General features: G+C 35.6%; 2 non-coding genes across 2 annotated transcripts; both read left to right on the top strand.

Annotated features, from left to right (window-relative positions):
- TRNAS-UGA (transfer RNA serine (anticodon UGA)) lies at positions 1-88 on the top strand. Its single transcript has one exon. It is a non-coding gene; the product is annotated as a tRNA-Ser (tRNA).
- A 3,567-nt stretch (positions 89-3,655) lies between these two features.
- On the top strand, positions 3,656-3,743 carry TRNAS-GCU (transfer RNA serine (anticodon GCU)). Its single transcript has one exon. It is a non-coding gene; the product is annotated as a tRNA-Ser (tRNA).
- Positions 3,744-10,742: the final 6,999 nt, after the last annotated feature.

Below are 10,742 nucleotides of genomic sequence, written 5' to 3'. Positions count from 1 at the left end.
GGAGAGATGGCTGAGTGGTTGATAGCTCCGGTCTTGAAAACCGGTATAGTTCTAGGAACTATCGAGGGTTCGAATCCCTCTCTCTCCTTTTGTATATTGAATACATTTGCTTCTTTCTATCTATGTTTTTCTTTGTGCAGCCCCCCTTATATCATTCTTTCATAAAAAAGCATGAATGGCTCGGCTAGATGGAATAACCGAGCCAGAACAGAAAAAAACTAGAACAGGTATAAATAAAAAATCTTAGTTAAGAGGGGTCATGTAAAGAACAGGTTCCAAATCGCGATCAATTCCCTTTTCAAAGCCTGCTGCAGCAGCTCGGGCTCTTCCTGCATGCCACAAATGGCCCACAAAAAAGAAGAATCCTAGAACAAAATGGGAGGTCGCTAACCAACTTCTAGGGGAGACATAATTAACAGCATTGATCTCGGTAGCTACGCCACCCACGGAATTTAAAGAGCCTAAAGGAGCATGGGTCATATATTCTGCTGAACGTCGTTCTTGCCAAGGTTGGATGTCTTTTTTCAACCTACTCAAGTCCAAACCGTTGGGGCCCCTTAGAGGTTCTAACCACGGAGCACGAAGGTCCCAAAAACGCATAGTTTCCCCTCCAAAAATAACCTCTCCCGTTGGGGAACGCATTAGATATTTACCTAAACCCGTCGGTCCTTGGGCAGACCCTACATTAGCTCCAAGACGCTGGTCTCTAACTAGAAAAGTAAATGCTTGAGCTTGAGAAGCTTCTGGTCCAGTGGGCCCGTAAAACTCACTTGGATAAGCCGTATTATTGAACCAGACAAAACAACAAGCGATAAAACCAAAAACAGATAAAGCACCTAAACTATAAGACAAGTAAGCTTCGCCAGACCATACAAATGCACGGCGAGCCCATGCAAAGGGTTTGGTTAAGATATGCCAAATTCCGCCAAGTACACAAATGGAACCCAACCATACATGTCCCCCAATTATATCTTCTAAATCATCCACACTAACAATCCATCCTTCTCCCCCAAAAGGGGATTTTAGTAAATAACCAAATATAACACCGGGGCTAAGGGTCAAATTGGTAATTTTTCTTACATCCCCCCCCCCGGGGGCCCAGGTATCATATACGCCGCCAAAATAAAGAGCCTTGAGTACTAGAAGAAAAGCACCTAGACCTAACAAAATTAAGTGAATACCCAAAATTGTAGTCATTTTATTTCTATCTTTCCATACATAACCAAAGAATGGAAAAGATTCTTCAAGAGTCTCGGGTCCCAGAAGCGCGTGATAAATGCCACCGAAGCCTAAGACTGCGGAGGAAATTAAGTGAAGTACTCCGGATACAAAGTAAGGAAAAGTATCTAGAACTTCTCCCCCCGGCCCTACTCCCCAACCTAGAGTAGCTAAGTGCGGAAGTAAAATCAACCCTTGTTCATACATGGGCTTTTCTGGTACGAAATGGGCCACTTCAAATAGGTTCATTGCTCCGGCCCAGAATACGATTAATCCGGCATGGGCTACATGAGCTCCAAGTAGTTTACCGGACAAATTGATAAGTCTGGCATTCCCAGCCCACCAAGCAAAGCCGGTGGTTTCTTGGTCACGACCAGCTAAAACGAAAGTTCCATTAAAGAGCGTTTCCACGTGGTAGAACCTCCTCAGGGAATATAAGATTTTCATGAGGCTGATCCTGAGCTGCCATCCACGCACGAATACCCTCGTTTAAAAGAATATTTTTGGTGTAGAAAGTCTCAAATTCAGGATCTTCCGCTGCACGGATTTCCTGGGAAACGAAGTCATAGGCACGTAGGTTCAGAGCCAGACCAACTACGCCAATAGCACTCATCCATAAACCGGTGACGGGTACAAATAGCATAAAGAAATGTAACCAACGTTTATTGGAAAAAGCAACACCAAAGATTTGGGACCAAAAGCGGTTAGCAGTGACCATTGAATAAGTTTCTTCAGCTTGAGTTGGGTTAAAAGCACGGAAGGTATTTGCACCATCGCCATCTTCGAATAGAGTGTTTTCTACGGTAGCCCCGTGGATAGCGCATAGCAGAGCTGCGCCTAATACTCCGGCAACTCCCATCATATGAAATGGGTTCAACGTCCAATTATGAAATCCTTGGAAGAAAAGGATGAACCGAAATATAGCTGCTACGCCAAAACTCGGCGCAAAGAACCAACCAGATTGTCCCAGTGGATAAATAAGGAATACGGAAACAAAAACAGCGATTGGACCAGAGAATGAAATTGCATTATAAGGCCGCAATTGAACAGACCGAGCAAGTTCAAATTGACGTAGCATGAAACCTATTAGTGCAAAAGCTCCATGGAGAGCGACAAAAGTCCAAAGACCACCTAATTGACACCAACGAGTAAAATCTCCCTGTGCTTCCGGTCCCCATAGTAGCAACAAAGAGTGTGCTAAACTATTGGCAGGTGTGGAAACCGCCGCGGTTAAGAAATTGCAACCTTCCAAATAGGAACTAGCCAATCCATGGGTATACCAAGAAGTTACAAAAGTAGTCCCTGTAAACCAACCCCTAAAGCGAAATAAGCACAAGGAAAGAGCAATAAGCCGGACCATCCTACAAAAACGAAACGGTCCCTTCGTAACCAGTCGTCCATAATATCAAATAGATCGTTTTCTTCTTTAGTAACTCTACCAACGGCTATAGTCATAGTGATCCTCCTATTCAATTACTTCAACCATTTTCGAGCACCTCATATTACTTCCAGGGCATACGATAGTTTGATTATCTGTGGACGATTTCTTTCTCGTTCAATGCCCTTTTTCAGTCGTCTCGAAGATAGAAATTTTGCATTTTTATCTATGGGGTCACAACCCAGGTCGTGCTAAATCCACAAATTTCATTTAATTCATTTTTCTTATACTATAGAAAAGAAATAAAGAAATAAACATTTGAATTCAGCATTATTCCATGATTTCTATTTCAAAGCCCATTTTTTAAGGGAAAACCCCTCTTTTCTCATTCGCTCTCTATTGCATGGGTGGAAGAACAAAAATGGAATTCTGAAAAAAAAAAGAAAGATATTGAAAAGAAAAATTGACTTTTGAAACCCTTTATTTATTATGTGTAACGGAAAAGAGTTGCGATTTCTTCTTATTCCTATAGAACGTCTAGTAACAAGAATATGAAATCGTAAATAGCGAAAAATTCTTGCCTTGCGCGATCTAAGTCTAAGGAAATACAAAAATGCGCTTATACACCAATTTCATCCACATCGAATTTATATATCAGAATAGCAGATAGAGGCATTATTCAAGGGGTCAGGTCTACTTACTTTATCTTTCTTTCCCATTTTATTGTGGGTTTGATAAGAACCTTTTTTGCTTTGTGGATAAATAAAAAAAAAGAGTTTTTTTTTTTAACCCGCTTGTTTTATTCTAACAAATTCTATATGGAACTGCCCGCTGAAGAGAAAAAAGATCTGATTGTCTTTCAGCCTATATCGAATTTTGGAAAGAAAAAACCAGAATTTTCTTCTTTTTTTTATTAACATTAAGAAAAAAGAATATAATTAAAATGGAATTGGCAATATAATTTTTATGCACTTTTGAAATGAAAGAAAAAGGAAGGATTTTTGACAATCGTTATTTCTTGCCTCTGCCATATCATGAAAACCTTTCGATTTGGAACGGGGAGAGATGGCTGAGTGGACTAAAGCGGCGGATTGCTAATCCGTTGTACAATTTTTTTGTACCGAGGGTTCGAATCCCTCTCTTTCCGCCCCCTCGGATCATTTGGGACTTTCGAATTGTAAGGAATTCTGACCCCCGGATTTTCTCATAAATAAATGTACGAAATAAATCCAATTTAAATTTATAAGAAAAAATTCCAAAAAATTTTTGATTTTTACTCCTCACGCCCAGGATTACGTCCTGGGTCATTAGATAAGAATCCAAAGATAAAGAGGGAAACAAAGAATATCACTACTGTATAAACAAAAAGTTTGAGAGTAAGCATTACATAATCTCCAAAATTTTTTTTGTTAAGGAATAGATTACCCATTTTTCCTTACCACACGGATCCACTAGGATGGGTTTTCTTTATTTTGACACCTAAAAATGCAAAAATCAATTCTTAAAAAAATTGCAAGAATTGCTTTATAATAAGCACTCTTATCAATATCAAAAATTAGTTTAGGTATTGTGTGGGTACCTAAAGGTACCTGTTCAACGTAGGCGCAGGGGGTAGAAAGGCTGATCAAAATTTATTGCTGCAGCTATACATTCAATGTAGAAGAATTTTCATTTTAGAATCGAAGGTTCATAATATAAGACTTCTCGGCTCTTATCCATTTTTTTTTTTGGAATGAATACATCATTCAATTTGGCAGGCAGAATAGTAAAGATTTCATCGAAAACTTACAGCAGCTTGCCAAACAAACGCTAATAGAAAAAAGAGTACAGGTATGACAGGCATAACATCCACGATTGGGTTGAAAATGGCATAAGCTTCGGGTAATTTGGCGAAGAAAAAGCTAGTCGGACAAAGAACAGAATTAAAACAGATACAGGTTAAACTAAGTATATTAGGCATAACAAGCATTTCATTCTTGTAGAGTAGATAATTGGATTTTGATTGAGTTATTTTTATAAGGGAAAAAGCAAAAGAAAAGGTAGATTCCAAATCCTTTTTTCTTCGGACTTTCCCAAACACAAAATACCTCCTTGTATTCGCATTCTCAAATGAGAATGGAAGAAATTCGACTTTCATATAATATCTTAATAGAATTCCATGTAATGATCAATGCATTTTTTGGATTCTATATTATCTGCATGTCTAGAATCCTAGCAAGAAAATATCCCTCATTTTTTAGGTAATTGAAGTGGGATTGACGAATAATATATAAAAATAATAGTGTTTATTAGTGTTTCATAAAACGAAATGACATGGGGCGTGGCCAAGTGGTAAGGCAGCGGGTTTTGGTCCCGTTACTCGGAGGTTCGAATCCTTTCGTCCCAGATTTTTTCTGATGAAGCGAAAGATAGAATCGTATTGTGCCCTGCACGACACAAAAGTTTATTAAAGAGAATAATTATCTCTTATGAACTCGTAGATTAGATGCATTTCTAAGCATTTTTTTCTTTCTCAGAAAACAAAAAATAAAGTGTCAAGTCCAGTCAAATTTAATATCTTTATTTTCATGAAAAATTTTTGTCTATCAGGCACATTCAGGATATGCCCCTACTACTCATTACTCATATGTGTTTTGAATATGTGTTTTGAAATTGGAACTTTTTGGATAAACTTTATACCCCGTATCTATGAAGTGGGAATTCTTACAGGATCCATTTGACACCCAATATGAAAGAAAAGAAGTACCCCCTATTTATTTTCCCAAAACTAAAGAACTAAAGTAAGTAAAAAAAAAAAAATTAATGAGGTAAAACACTGTATAGAAAATGAGACCTATCCCTTTATGATAGAGATAGATTTTTGTTGTATTATTTGTTTTCTTGTATTATTAGTAAAAAAGAAGCGTCCTTCTTTTCTTTGGTTAAGCGAAAACGATCTCGATCTGTGATTCTTTAAATATCCAGAATGATCCATTTCGGTAAGGTTAAGGTAAGAACTGTTCGTTGGATAGAATGGATTCGAAAAAATCGTACTTTTCTTATTTTTTATTTTGAGTTCTTTCTTTTGTTATTCGAGTCGAAGAAGTATGAGAATTTTAGAACTACTCAAAAACGACCAATCTTTTCATTGGCATAGCTTATTTGTTTATATAGTTAATTGTTTTTGTTACAGAAAAATAGATTAATTCATTAAATTAATTCCACTTTTTTTGAGGTTGATAGTTTATTTGTTGGGAAAGAGTGGATCCTTCTCATTTCAGGATTAATCATCTTGAGTTCTCTGTTGAAAATGGAAATTCAATAATAATAATAAATAAGTCTTAAGTAAACTATTTTATTCCTCTTTTTCGAACTATGTTTCATTCATATGATAGAATATGGGTTTAAATAAATTGTATCTTTGCAGAGTGTTCCCCGATAAATACTTATTTCTTTTATCCAATTTTCTCCATAGATAGCAGGTTTGAATTAGTATACAAAAGCAATGACTATTCATGATTCCATCCATATTGGATCAATTCTCGATACCATTTTGCAATGAAATTAGAGGAATGTTATGGTAAAACTTCGTTTAAAACGATGTGGTAGAAAGCAACGTGCGACTTGAAGGACATGATCGATTGTGGATTTGCCTATCCATCATTTTCCATAGTAATGAAAATGCTCTTGGCTCGACATAGTCTGTTCTATTCGTCCCGAACCGAATTTTCGCTGGGTTGTTTGTAAGTAAAGTAAATAGTACACGATGGAGCTCGAGAGGACAGAATTTCTTTTTGATCAAGGGAAAGAATCTAGGGTTAGTGAAAACTAATAAATTAGGCCAACTTTGTCAGTCTATCCTTAATATAGAAATCAAAAGGTTAAAATAAGAAAAAGTCTAATTTTGGAAGATTGGAAAAACTTTTTTGATGAAAAGTCTATCTGAATCAATTGTTCATATTTGATTTCTATAGAAGAGTGAAATGCTTTATCGAAGGAAATAAGAAAAAAGAAAGGGTATGTTGCTACTCTTTTGAAAGAAAAAAGAATAGGAGTTCCCGAAGTAATGTCTAAACCCAAGGATTTCACAAATCAAAGATAAAGGATTCCGGAACAAGTAAACACGATTTTCAACCGTCTCAACAATAGAATTAGATCTGAATAAGGAATAAAAGTCAATTTGTTCGAGATGAGATAAAGAAAAGAGTTTAGAGACGACTCAAAAAATTTCGAAGGGTTTTTCTTTTGAAGTTTGTCAGTAAAAATTAGCCAACTTGAGTCATGAGTATAAATGAAATTTGTTTTTTCTTTTCTTTAAGGAAATTAATGCAAGTCATAATCGAATTTCTATCTATTTGCATTATAGACAGATTGCATTATAGACAGAAATTCGAATCATTTTCTCGAGCCGTATGAGGAGAAAACCTCCTATACGTTTCTAGGGGGGGTTGTTTATCTACATCTATCCCAATAAGCTATCTATCGAATCGTTGCAATTGATGTTCGATCTCGAAGAGAAGGAAGAGATCTTCGAAAAGTAGGTTTTTATGATCCGATAAAGAATCAAACTTGTTTAAATGTTCCAGCTATTCTCTATTTCCTTGAAAAGGGTGCTCAACCTACAAGAACAGTTTATGATATTTTAAGGAAGGCAGAATTCTTTAAAGATAAAGAAAGAACTTTGAGTTAATTGAAGAACTAAATGAATAAAAAGTAGGAGAGGGTCCTTAGTACCCCTTAATTATTTAGACACAATTTGCCTCTTTCTTAGTCCTATTTTTTTTTGCTGCATTTATGTCGTGCCAATCCAACAAAAGTCCCTATTTTATTTCCTTTTTATATCTAATTACATTGTATTTGCATTGACAAAGGTCTATTGAACAAATAGAATTTGTAGATAGATGGGTCTCTTTATTGTCACTCCATATTAGGTATTTCTGTCTACACTTCATTCAAATGATAGGGTTGCCCCTCTTGCATGTACTCTCATACACATACAAGATTATTTTACTTCTTTAAATTGCCAAAAAAATCACAATTTTGCCATTGTGATTGGGGCTGCTTTTTTTTTTTACCCTTAGCCTTAGTGAAATTAACCGGATCTGTTCATTTTTGTATTTGAGTGTTTTTAATGGATTAGAAAATCTTTCTTTTGATGTCTTGCTAATTCAATGTGGTATAATTTCATCGATTTTTAGATTTTGATCGTATCTAAGAGATCCTATTTTATCCGGGTTGCTAACTCAATGGTAGAGTACTCGGCTTTTAAGTGCGGCTATGATCTTTTACACATTTGGATGAAGCAACAAATTCGTCCAGACTCTTGGTAGAGTCTAGAAGACCACGACTGATCCTCAAAGGTAATGAATGGAAAAAATAGCATGTCGTAATAAAATCAATTTCTTTTTTTTTTTTAATAAAAAAAATTCTGATTTTCTGGGTCTAGTGAATAAATGGATAGAGCCTGGCTCTAATTCTGGTAAATAAAAAAAAAAGCACGAGCTTAACTTCTTAATTGGTTAATTGGAAGGATTCCCCGATCTAATTAGACGTTAAAATAGATTAGTGCCTAATGTGGGGAAAGGTTAGGTTTTCCTATGAATGGACCCTTTACTTTTTTTTTTAGAAATCCTAATTATTCTTGATTATGGATTGAAAAGAGATGTTATGAATTGAATGTGTAAAAGAAACAGTATATTGATAAAGAGACTGTATTCCAAAGTCAAAAGAGCGATTGGCCTGCAAAAATAAAAGATTTGTTCTTGTTTGTTTTATAATTAGAACAAACATAAACTAATTAGATAGAAAAGGAGTGGAAAAAGTTCTATGGATTAGACTCCCTTTCTTTCCTGGGTTTGTATTATGCAACACCTTGTTCTGACCATATTGCACTATGTATCATCATTTGATAAACCGAGAAATGCTTTTTTTCTCTATTTCAAGTAGAAATACAAATGGAAAAATTCGAAGGGTATTCAGAAAAACAGAAATCTCGTCAACACTACTTCGTCTACCCACTTCTCTTTCAGGAATATATTTATGCATTTGCTCATGATTATGGATTAAATGGTTCCGAACCGTGGAAATTTTTGGTTGTAATAACAAGAAATTTAGTTCACTACTTGTGAAACGTTTAATTATTCGAATGTATCAGCAGAATTTTTTAATTAATTCGGTTAATTATCCTAACCAAGATCGATTGTTGGATCACCGTAATTATTTTATTCTGAGTTTTATTCTCAGATTCTATCTGAGGGGTTTTGCGATCGTTGTAGAAATCCCACTCTCGCTAGGGCAAACTATCTTGTCCGGAAGAAAAAGAAATACCAAATTTTCAAAATTTACAATCTATTCATTCAATATTTCCCTTTTTAGAAGACAAATTTTTGCATTTACATTATCTATCACATATAAAAATACCCTATCCTATCCATTTAGAAGAATCCTGGTTCAACCTCCTTGAATACCGGATTCAAGATGTTCCCTCTTTGCATTTATTGCGATTCTTTCTCCACTATTATTCGAATTGGAATAGTTTTATTACTTCAATGAAATCCATTTTTCTTTTGAAAAAAGAAAATACAAGACTATTTCGATTCCTATATAACTCTTATGTATCAGAATATGAATTTTTCTTGTTGTTTCTTCATAAACAATCTTCTTGCTTACGATTAACATCTTCTGGAACCTTTTCTGGAACGAATCATCTTTTCTGGGAAGATGGAACATTTTGGTGTAATGTACCCGGGGTTTTTTTCGGAAAACCATATGGTTCTTTATGGATCCTCTTATGCATTATGTTCGATATCAAGGAAAGGCAATTCTTGCATCAAAAGGCACTCTTCTTTTGAAGAAGAAATGGAAATCTTACCTTGTCAATTTCTCGCAATATTTTTTCTCTTTTTGGACTCAACCACAAAGGATTCGTCTAAACCAATTAACAAACTCTTGCTTCGATTTTCTGGGGTACCTTTCAAGTGTACCAATAAATACTTTGTTAGTAAGGAATCAAATGCTGGAGAATTCTTTTCTAATAGATACTCGAATGAAAAAATTCGATACCACAGTCCTTGCAACTCCCCTTGTCGGATCCTTATCAAAAGCTCAATTTTGTACTGGATCGGGGCATCCTATTAGTAAACCCGTTTGGACTGATTTATCAGATTGGGATATTCTTGATCGTTTTGGTCGGATATGTAGAAATATTTTTCATTATCATAGTGGATCTTCGAAAAAACAGACTTTGTATCGACTAAAATATATACTTCGACTTTCATGTGCTAGAACTTTAGCTCGTAAACATAAAAGTACGGTACGAACTTTTATGCAACGATTGGGTTCGGTATTTTTAGAAGAATTTTTTACGGAAGAAGAGCAAGTTTTTTCTTTGATGTTCACCAAACATATTCACTTTTCTTTCCATGGATCACACAGTGAGCGTATTTGGTATTGGATATTATCCGTATCAATGACCTGTGAATCCTCTTACTCTTAATTAATCATTAGACAAAATTAATAAACTAGAAAAGATCGATATCAAGATAAAACTTGCACATTTTCCATTCTGAAATGTTCCATAGTAGGTGAATCACTTTAACTAATTAAAAATTCTCAAAATTAGTGGACTTCCTCTTCGGAATAGAAATTGGCTATTTCCACATAGGGAAAGTCGTGTGCAATGAAAAATGCAAGCACGATTTGGGGAGGGGTTTTTTCTATTGTAACAAGGAAGAATTATCTACTCCATCCGACTAGTTCCGGGTTCGAGTCCCGGGCAACCCATATGGAAAATAGAAAAGAGCAATCTGAGTTTTTCATTTTTACTAACTTAATTTCCCAAATTTTTGGATTTGGTAAATGAAGTTATACGAAAATCCAATCGTTGGGGCTGGCTTGGTTGACATTGGTATATAGACTATGTTATACTGTTAAATAACAAGCCTTCTATTATCTATTTTCTTTCTAGTTAATACGTGTGCTTGGGAGTCCTTGCAATTTGAATAAACCAAGATCTTACCATGACTGCAATTTTAGAGAGACGCGAAAGTACAAGCCTGTGGGGTCGCTTCTGCAACTGATAACTAGCACCGAAAACCGTCTTACATTGGATGGTTCGGTGTTTTGATGATCCCTACCTTATTGACCGCAACTTCCGTATTTATTATCG

Source organism: Zea mays, unplaced genomic scaffold, assembly GCF_902167145.1.
Source record: "Zea mays cultivar B73 unplaced genomic scaffold, Zm-B73-REFERENCE-NAM-5.0 scaffold_323, whole genome shotgun sequence".
In the NCBI taxonomy this organism is placed as follows: Eukaryota; Viridiplantae; Streptophyta; class Magnoliopsida; order Poales; family Poaceae; genus Zea; species Zea mays.
Note: the sequence above shows the minus strand (reverse complement) of the source record. Positions and strands in the feature narration are given on the sequence as shown.